Genomic DNA, 11,101 nt, shown 5'->3' on the forward strand with positions numbered 1-11,101 from the left:
GTTTGAGGGTGAGGGTGTGTGTGAGGGTGAGAGGGTGTGTGAGGTGAGAGGGTGAGTGAGGGTGAGGGTGTGTGAGGGGGAGTGATGGTGAGGGGGTGTGAGGGTGAGAAGGTGTGAGAGTGAGGGGGTGTGAAGGTGTGTGTGAGTGTGAGGGTGTAAGGGGGTGTTGGGGTGTGAGGGTGTGTGGGGGAGTGAGGGTGAGGGGGTGTGAGGGTGAGGGGGTTGTGAGGGTGTGTGAGGGTGAGGGGGTGTGAGGGTGAGGGTGAGGGTGGGTAGGGGTGGGTGAGAGGGTGTGTGAGGGTGAGAGGGTGTGTGAGGGTTAAAGGTTGTGTGCCAGTGAGAGGGTGGGTGAGGATGAGTGGGTGAGTGAGGGTGAGGGTGTGTGATGGTGAGGGGTGTGAAGTTGAGGGGTGTGAGGGTGAGGGGGTGTGTGGGGAGGTGAGTGGGTGAGGGTGAGGGGGTGTGAGGGTAAGGATGTGTGAGGGTGAGGGGGTGTGTGAGGGTGTGTGAGGGTGAGGGTGTGTGAGGGTGAGGGGATGTGAGGGTGAGGGTGGGTGAGAGGGTGTGTGAGGGTGAGGGTGAGAGGGTATGTGAGGGTGAAAGGGTGTGTGAGGGTGAGAGGGTGGGTGAGGGTGAGAGGGTGGGTGAGGGTGGGTGAGTGAGGGTGAGGGGGTGTGAGGGTGAGGGGGTGTGAGGGTGAGGGTGTGAGGGAGGGTGAAGGGATGTGAGGGTGGGGTGATGTGAGGGTGAGGGGGTGTGAGGGTGTGAGGGTGTGAGGGGGTGAAAGTGTGTGTGAGGGTGAGAGGGTGTGTGAGGGTGAGAGGGTGAGTGAGGGTGAGGGTGTGTGAGGGTGAGGATGAGGGGGTGTGAGGGTGATGGGGTGTGAGAGTGAGGGGGTGTGAGGGTGAGGGGGTGTGTGAGGGTGCAGGGGTGAGGGTGAGGGGGTGTGAGGGTGAGGGTGTGTGAGGGGGTGAGGGTGAGAGTGTGTGAGGGTGAGGGGGTGTGAGAGTGAGGGGGTGTGAGGGAGTGTGTGAGGGTGAGGGTGTGAGGAGGTGTGGGGGTGTGTGGGGGTTTGAGGGGGTGAGGCTGAGATGGTGTGAGGGTGAGGGGATGTGAGGGTGAGGGTGTGTGTGAAGGTGAGAGTGTGTGAGGGTGAGGGGGTCTGAGGGTGAGGGTGGGTGAGAGGATGAGGGTAGAGGGTAGAGGGTGTGTGAGGGTGAAAGGGTGTGTGAGGGTGAGAGGGTGGGTGTGGGTGAGAGGGTTGGTGAGGGTGGGTGAGAGGGAGAGTGAGGGTGAGGGGGTGTGAGGGTGTGTAAGGGTGTGTGAGGGTGAGGGGGTGTGTGGGGGTGTGAGGGGGTCAGGACAAGGGGGTGTGAGTGTGGAGGGTGTATGGGGGTGAGGGTGTGTGAGGGTGAGGGGGCTGTGAGGGCGAGGAGGTGTGAGGGCGGGGGTGGGTGAGAGGGTGTGCAAGGGTGAGAGTGTGTGTGAGGGTGAACGGGTGTGTGAAGGTGAGAGGGTGTGTGAGGGTGGGTGAGAGGGTAAATGAATGTTAGGGGGTGTGAGGGTGAGGGAGTATGAGGGTGATGGGGTGTGAGGGTGATGGAGTGTGAGGGTGAGGTAATGAGGGAGCATGAGGGGATGTGAGGGTGAGGGGATGTGAGGGTGAGGGGATGTGAGGGGGTGTGAGGGTGAGAGGGTGTATGAGGGTGAGAGGGTGTGTGAGGGTTGGAGGGTGAGTGAGGGTGTGTGAGGGTGAGGGTGTGTGAGGGTGAGGATGAGGATGAGGGGGTGTGAGGGTTATGGGGTGTGAGAGTGAGGGGGTGTGAGGGTGATGGGGTGTTAGAGTGAGAGTGAGGGTGTGTGAGAGTGAGGAGGTGTGTGAGGGGGTGAGGGTGAGGGGGGGTGAGGGTGAAGGGTGTGAGGGTGAGGGTGTGTGGGGGTGTGAGGGTGAGAGGGTTGTGAGGGTGAGGGTGTGAGGGTGAGTGAGGGTGGGTGAGGGTGAGTGAGGGTGTGCGAGGGTGAGAGGGTGTGAGTGTGTGAGTGTGTGTGAGGGTGAGGAGGTGTGAGGGTGAGGGTGAGGGTCCGAAGTAAATGGTGGCAGGGCAGACATCATAAGACAGAGAGAAGAGACTGGGTGGTGACTGTGTTGGTCAGTTTCAGAATCAGGAGGGGCAGAGTCAGCACAGTCTGCGAGGGATCAACCTGTCTAGAGGCAAAGCATAGCGGATGTAGCATTGCAGCGAGCAAGTCGAGGGTCTTCAATCTGAGTGTCCCTAGAGAGATGGCAACACAGCAACAGCATTTGAGGAGCAAGGCTACTGTAAACAAGCGTGGTAGGCTTTCACTTTCGTCCAGAAAAAAAACAAGAAAGGTGCAGAGAACGCCGAACAAAAGACGTCTTCCCTGCGAAATGGATGCAAAAAAACCCAAGCTCTCAGCATTGTTGTGGCGGGGGAGTGGGAGGCATTCCTTTGTAATCTGATGCCAAGGCTCAGACAAATGGTAGAGTGCAATGTGCACGTGGGGGGGCGCGGCAGCCTTTGAAGTCTGATGCCGAGGCACAGACAAATGGTGGTGTGTAAAGTGGCTGGCTCTGTGCACACGCATAACTCACATGAACTGTACGCAATCCGCAGGCTAGGTAGACTTTTCTGTTCCCCTTACTTTAATCTCGCCTATTTATCCCTGCGGGATATAACAGGCGAGACCTAAAAAAGGCTTCTAGACAGCAGAGACATTCTTTTGAAGGTGCAAAAAACTATTTTGAAATTATCACAATCTGTTTCAGATAAAATATATTCATCATGACAAGCTCACTTATAATTTCCTCAAGGTTAAATTTCATGATAATGTTTGGTCTAAGAAATAAAATGTACATGTACTTACATAGTTCTGGAATTTGGTCATAACAATGCCTCGTATCATTGCTTTACCGAGTATTTGGTTGATTGGTATAATAGAAAAATTCACTCCCTTACCAAGGCATGAACATGCAAACAATATTTATTTTGCTTTGGGGATAATGGAATGGATATGGAAGAAATCAAAATAAAGTAATACATTTGCAAATGGATGACGATTTGGTTTGAAGAAGCAAATAATCGTGTGCACAAACGAAACCAATGCAACTTCAAGTATTTAAACGGAATGTAATATTTGAATTGCAGACCATCAAGATGGTATTATAACTCGCAGAAATAAATGAGAAGAATTAATATGTTAAGAAATGTGTAAGTTCCAAGTGAAAAGCCCAGTAAATTGCTAATGTCAACTACTGCTCAATGATCAGGGAATTGGACCTACCTATCTGTGGTATTTCTGATTTCTTTGTAGAATTGAAGATGTTGTTGAGAAGAATATTTGGATACAAGCCTCAAAACTTTGGCCTCATACATTTTAGCAAGTCACACCTGGCGAACTTAACCAGGGGAAAATACTTGGTAAATGCTAGGCCATTGGATTGTGGTGCTATACACACCGACATCTGCATGTCGCGTTTTCAGTGCAAAATAGGCTATAGGCATCACATCTGGTTACTTTGGTGTCGAATTTTATTGAATGCGATAATTATTCGACATCCGGACACTTGTAATGATTACATGGTGTTTGCTAAGGCATATGGTCTTTGAATGAAATGCATGGATTGACGTAGAAGGCCAGAGACCTGATAACACATTTTAAAAAGTATGGTGTGAGCATGAGCAACAGTTATTGGAAGGCAAACTGATTTAAAAAAGATATGCATGGCTGCATTTGTGGGGAGATGCCTTTTATTCCAGCTGAAACTAAAGGCCACAATGACTCTGCTCGACCTGTGAAGAGGCAAAGCAAAGCATCTAAATAATCATGACGAAATCTGCACATTTGTTCTGAAGTGGCATTTTTAGATTGAATCCTGTGAATAAAAATATTTCCAACCTATTTAATTGACCCTCTTATTACAAGCAAATATTATGAAAACTAATGTTGGCTTGTGGGCAGAAAACCTGTGCCAACTATTTAATTGGATATTAGAACTGGGTACTATCAGTGAATCATTGATGTGTTCAGTGATGAAACCAGTATTAAAATAAGGTGATAGAAGAATCACTGCAAATTATAGGCTAGTCAGCCTTTAAGACCTGTCAGCAAAGATACCTTTCCAAAACCCTTCTCTTGATGGTTGAGGTTTGTGTTACAGAAAATAATCTTTTGTCTCTGGAACAGGAAGGATATATGTTAGGCATTCCCCATCTAACCAGTGGTTTGACCCACGGGCAATTATAGGAAAAGTTCATAGATATACATCCGAGGCCGTGCAGTTGTTTTGTGGACTTCCGTACTTGAGGTTGACACAGGTAGACAGAGGAGATCTAGGGGCAACCTGCAATCCTGGAATGTACCAAAGGGTCTGTTATCCTTAATAAAAGTGTTGTAAACATGAAATTAGTCCCAAGTAAAAATGGACCCTGTTCATTGCCTAACTGAAGAGAGAAACATGAAATGAACTGCGGCAAGGTTTCATCCTAGCCCCTCTTCTGTTTTGTTTATATTTATCCGATTCACATAGTGCCTTAAATAATGTATATTCTTTTTCCCCCGAAAATGGGAACAATTCCTATACCCTGTTTAATCCACACTGATGACCTTGATATTACGCACAGCGAGGCCTACAGAAACACACTTGACACCTTAACAGAATACTAACAGAATAGTGTAAGAAAAAAATATTTAATGCAGGGTAGGTGCCTTTAAATCCTGTATTTGTCGAATCACATTGGATGCGCTTCAAAGACAGAGGTCCAATGTAAGTCTATGTCTTCTGACAAATTGGTGCTTTTATTTTTTATTTTTAAAGTTTTATATAGTGCTAGCTTAACTCGTAGGTATCAGAGCGCTTTACATACACACAGTAAACAGCAGAAGGACATTACATTACATAGTAGGCCGGCAGTAAGGAAGCAAACCAAGAAAAAAATACGGCATGGGAACAATATGCAGTGCAGCGGAGGGGGGGAAAGCAATAAAAGAAACAGGTGAGAATGACATAGTCCGGTCACCCACTATCCTTGAATGTCCAGGGGGAGAGGAGAAAACTCGGATATAGTAGTCTAGGTAAGTTGACGTTGGTCCTGAAAGTATTTGTTTAGGAGATGGAGTTTCAGGTCCCTTTTGAAACAGGAGAAGGAGGGGTTGCATCTGAGGACTTCAGGGAGAGCGTTCCATATCCTGGGAGTGTTGACCCCTGATGAGGTGTTGAAGCGCTTTTATTGGCAACATGCTACTCCAGAACGCAAAGTGGACAAAAGGTGAATTAATAGAGGGAAATATAAATTATTATTGGGTGTGGTGGAATACTGAACCTGTTCAATTGATAGTGAAGGAAAGAGTTTAGAAAGGGTTATTTGGGAGTTTATAGTAGTAATAGAGGTTTTGGATTAGTCAAACATTTGAGGTAGGGGATATTTTGAAAGAGGAATAGGATGAGTAATAGAGCAGTAATTTGGGAAGATTTAGTGAAATAATAATTTTTTCTTTCTTTTTGTTCGGTGTGCATGCGTAAAATGTTTCAATTTTTCTTGAAGATTTTATTTACTTTATTGCTTGAGGGACTGAGAGTGGTGATAAAGGGCAAGTTTGTAATCTCCTGTTTTTGCCTAGGTGTCAAAACGATGTCGCTATGGCAGTACTAGGCGCGTTTCCGTGCCCGTGAGATCAGGCGCCGTGGGTAGCCATGTTGACTGAGTTTTTCGGATAGTGCTGCTGCTTCCAAGAAATGATCTTATTTCCATTTGCATTTTCTTCGTATACGGAGAAACTGTCCATATGGGAGACTATTGCGAAGATCCCATGGGTGAGAGCTGGATTATAGTAGAAGTGCATTTATTTCCATGGGTTTTTAGAATAGTGAAGTTCTACAAATATTACCTGTTGAGAAGTTGTTGTTTGTTACACATTAGTTACCCCAGTCTCAACTGGGTTCATGGGTTATCTCCAGTGTTTTTTTTCCTGAAAAACATGCACTTCGCACATGTTTCCCATCTGCCCTAATAATGTTAATGTAAGTGTTGCACTTGACATCATTGTTAAAGTGCACTGTAGAAGTAAAGAAATGACTGTGTACCTTAACTGTATTACATTATATATTCTTTGGAGACTTGATGAATAACGAACCTTACTTGTTAGAACGTGTTTACTTTGTAAACTTACTTTACTTTATAAATCTTTATTTCGGAGAAATTTTTCACCATATAAGACATTTAGTACATCCATAATATTGTTAAAAAAATAAAAGTATACTTTGTAAAATTGTCCGTAATCATTAAAAAACAGTATTTCACAGTACAATGCATAAACTTGGTACGTTGGAATCAATTACCAGCATCGAGATGTTTTCTTCTCAGAGACCATATGGCACCCAAATATTTGGCCACTGCAAAAACAATGTGGTCCGTCAAATTTGTTTTTAGGACTCTAAATGCGACCAAACACTCTCCAAAACCCAAGTTTCTGCATAGAGGAACTATCCATTTCCTACGCATCCCTTGGTAAATGGGGCAGAAAAAGAGTATGTGGAGTTCGGACTCATCCGACATTCTGCAAGCTGGGCACATGCTGGGTGATTGTTCACTCCACTTACTTGTAAATACTCGAAGTGGGAGTGACCCATACCTCCATTGCAAATATAATTTCCTAAGCAGGGGAGGGTACAGTTTGTCTAGAACTGGTTCAAATCTATACGTGTCCTTAATACATAAGAAAAGCTCTGTTAGTGGGCCAAGTTTTTGGTGCTGTAAAAGTTTCGTCAGTTTGCTATCATGATATATCTTTGCTAGTCTCTTTTTGGGCAAAAGTGGGCAATTGGTTAGAGGATCATACCACATCTTTGAAAGTCCCAGACCCTCCAACTCTGATTTAATAAATTTCAGCCAATTGATTTTCCCAGCATTGGGCATAGCAAGCACCTCCTGTAGTCCCTGTCTATAGCTGGCCAATTCAGGAGTTACCCACAGCCTACGCCAGAAAGCCAAGGGACGGAAAGCCAATTCTTCATCTAATGGTCGCATCCCTAGGTCTAACCTTAGGGGGACTAGAGGGGAACTGGAGGGGAGTCCTACAACCCTCCGAATAAATTTGTTCTCCTCCTTTACCAGATCCGATGTTACTGCATGCCCCCAAAGCTCACACCCATACATGGCTGCCCCCCTAGCCTGTATTTTGTAGATCTGTATAGGAGGACCAACGGGCCGAATAGTTGATTTATTATTGCCCAGAAGATTCAAGGTGGCCCCTGCGTATTGGGTCAATTTAAGGAGTGCTTTCTCCTGATGCGTGCTCCATGTCAGTCTGTCATTTAGCATGACTCCGAGGTACTCGAAAGTTTTCACCCTTTCGAGCCCACTCTGCCCGATGTTAGGTCTAAAGCTAAATTTTGAGGGGGGGTTAAACACCATAAATTTAGTCTTTAAGGTATTGATTTCTAGACCGTATGCCCTACAAAAGTCAGTGAAGCCATCAAGAACGCGCTGAATGCCCGTTGCGGACTTGGAAAGCAACAGGGTGTCGTCGGCAAACATAATTGCCGGCACCCTTGCGCCCGCCAACTTGGGTGCGTCAGAGTTGGCAACCCCATTTAGGTGGGAGATAACCCCGTTGACGTAGAGGCAGAACAGGGTTGGTGCGAGCACGCAGCCCTGTCTCACCCCCCTGCCAACGGGGAACCTATTTGACAGGGCTCCCTCCTTGCCACACCTAACCTGTGCGAAATTAGCAGTGTGGAGACGAACAATCATCTCCAGCAAACCCTCAGGTACCCCCAGTTTGGCCAACACATCCCAAAGCTTTTTACGGGGAACCAGGTCGAAGGCCGCCCTCAGGTCCACGAATACAGTATAGAGGCTGCCACCCTCCAACTGCACCGTTTTCCAAAAAATGAGGACGAGCCGAAAGACCTGATCTATAGTTGAGACCTTCTCCCTAAAGCCTGCTTGGAAGGGACTCAGGATGTTATATTCCCTCATCCATTCCGACAGGCGGTCCAACAGCAACCTGGCGAACAATTTTTGGGAGACGTCTATCAGGCTTATTGGCCTGTAGTTGGCTGGGAGCAGAGGTGATCCCTTCTTAAAAATTGGGACTATCTCTGCCCCCAGCCAAGTTGGGGGGATCGTCATGCCATTCAGAATTGCATTGAACAGCGCCCTGAGGTACGGGGCCCAGATTGTGACTTCATGTTTATAAAGGTCCCCTGGCAACCTATCTAGACCAGGCACCTTTCCGGGAGCCAGAGCCTTGATTCCCGAACTAACCTCTGCCAGGGTAAATTCGTTCATAGGAGCTGCGCTTCTATTAGGTTGGTGCCTTGTGTCTTCTTGTAGGTTCTCCAGTTGGTCCTGGTTGTGTGGTTTATACAAGATTTTGAAGTGTTCCTCCCAAACGGGGGCTGCTATGTTTGCTACTACTGCCACTAATGGTTCAGCTGAGCCATGTTTAACGATTTGCCAGAATTTTTTGGGATCGCGCAATGTGAGGGCAGCTGTCATTTCGGACCAGTTTTCCTCATCCCATTCTTTTTTAGCACTAAGGAGGATGGACTTATAAGCAAGCCGCTTTACCCTAATCTTGTTCTGGGGTTCACGTATTTTGAGGGACTCTAGTAGATCGGCCTTTGCCTTCCTACATGAGGCGTTAAACCATGAGGCTCTTTTCTTCTTAAACTTCTTTGCCCTGGCTACCGGGTTCAGCACATCTGCCAAATTGGTACATAGCTCAGAGTGGATGGCCCCTAGCTCATTGAGCTTTGCAAAAAAGAGTTCGGTTTCGTTAACTAGGCAGTGGCTAAGGGCCTTGACCTTTTCCAGTACGGGGACGACTGTCGCATACAGCCTTTGGATATTGGATGGGTTCTCCAGCAGCTTTATCCATTTAATTCTACGTCTATTACTAGTTAGAACCAAGTCAGCTGGGTCTACCAAATTTTCCTCTGGCCGACTCATTTGAGACCCCTGGATCGCAAATCTCAGTGACAGTAGATTATGGTCACTATCAGCTCTGTCTACTATACAAAAGTCCCTTACTTTAGCCCAATCCCTCGCAGAGACTAGGATATAGTCAATACGTGACTCATATCCGGGTCTATTGAAGGTGTATTTTGGAGGGATGTCCCCTTGGATCCGCCCATTACAAGCCCTCAACGAGTGACGAAGCGTGAGAGATGTTATTTGGGAGGCAAGTGGCGTCCAGGCCTTTATAGGGGGACCCGCCAAGGTGGGAATATCCCAAGGTTCATCCTCTTCACTTGTTAAATCTTGCAAATGGACCGGAAGGGGCTCGTACTGAGTATTGAAATCTCCACCAACTATCAGTGTGGAGCAAGGAGTGGTAGAATCAAGAAACAACACTAGGTCATTAATTGTACTCGAGATAGCTGATATCCCTAATGATCTCGAGTATACATTGATCAGTGTTACAGTGACACCACCGGGCCACTCCAAAGATACACACTGGAAATCGGCTGAGTAAACTAAAACAAACAAAAGAAAGCCCATCCATTTTGACATAAACGTACCCTCCACAGGATGGTAAGAAAACGTTTTGGTTTTCTTCAATAACCCTCACCCACCAGGGTTGCCTGCATCATGAGGTTCTTTCTGTCCCATTGGGGAACGGTACGTGCTGCGACCTACAAAGTACGCTGGAGGACTGAATAGTATATTCTGATGTTGGAAATGAATAGGAGTGTGAGGGGTCTTATGTAAAAGGTTAAATACCTGCCTGGTAGGTTAGTAAATACTTTAACCTGTCCTCTGGGTGATTTGATTAAAAACTGGGGCGAAAGTGGGAAGTCTAGGTGATAATGTAAATGCCTTCCTTATGGGTCTTTATGTTTCAACCAAAAACATATACAGAGGCGGGAGGAACTGGGAACTAATTACGGTCAAGTAGCTGGGCTCCGAAAGTTATGGTCATACCAAATTTTGGAGGTATTGTTCCTATCAGAAGATGAGACAAAGAGACAAAATGGTGGATGAGACTTGGGGAGGTAATCCTAAGGACTGTTTCTTGTTGCCCTGAGACATTCCTGGGGGTGTCATACTTCATCATTGGGCTTTTTGGTCCTTGTAAAGCCCGCGAAAAAATGCCCTATGGGTCCCCTGAAGGGTCACTTTAGCAGAGATCTTTTGTTTTTAAGTTGTAGGGTGAAAGGTGCAAGTTTGAGGGCGTCCTAGGTGTGTGAGGTGATAATGTGTTTGAAAGTGACTAACATAAAACTGTCTAGGAGATATCAAAAGAATCTTTAATGTGAGGATCCTCCTGACAGGATTAAAAAAACATAAACAAAGTTGCTGCTACTATACAGGCATGATCTACCCAAGTAGCTGCAAGATTATCGGTGTAGTGTAATCAGGACATCATGTTTTGTCCCCTACAGTCTAAAAATTATCTAAGAACGCTTCTTCATTCCAGAAAAAGGACATAGAGAACATTACCCGCACCTCTGTCATAACGTGTTGTGAAGTCATCCCCAGTGACAGGAAACATACCTGGTCAAAGCTTAAAAATGGTCGTCCAACGCAAGAGGCAGACAGGAGAATAAATAAAAATAGGAAAAAATGACTAATTCAATTCTGCATATTTTTGTATCTGGTATAATGTTTCATCTCGATCACTTTTCCCAGTACCAGAATGTGTCTAAAGGTAGACATATGCAAGCTGTAATCTGGCACATGATCATTACCAAATTGTGACAAAACGTGATACAGAGACAAATACAAAAGAGGCAGGTGGACAGACATACTCTGTATACTGCATCATAAAAATATTTGTAGGTGTCACACAGTGAATCACAGTATGACAAGTTATTGTAGTGACTAGTTGGTCTTACCTTTAGGTCGACCTGTCTAGTCTCCTAGGTCTAGACAGACGTTAGCGTGTAACTGCAACATAAAAAGGTAATTGTAATTAGGCACATTCGCCACGAGGTTGCTGCAGTGTTAGAGCCAAGTCTATTTGACAAAGCCCCAGACAGGCACCAGGGGACACAATTACTTACGTGGTCCATGCATGTGTGATACAAGCGACCTAACCTCTCCTCTGGCTTCTTGCTTCTACAGACTACCAG

Source organism: Lissotriton helveticus, chromosome 7 (genome assembly GCF_964261635.1).
Source record: "Lissotriton helveticus chromosome 7, aLisHel1.1, whole genome shotgun sequence".
NCBI classification, from domain to species: domain Eukaryota; kingdom Metazoa; phylum Chordata; class Amphibia; order Caudata; family Salamandridae; genus Lissotriton; species Lissotriton helveticus.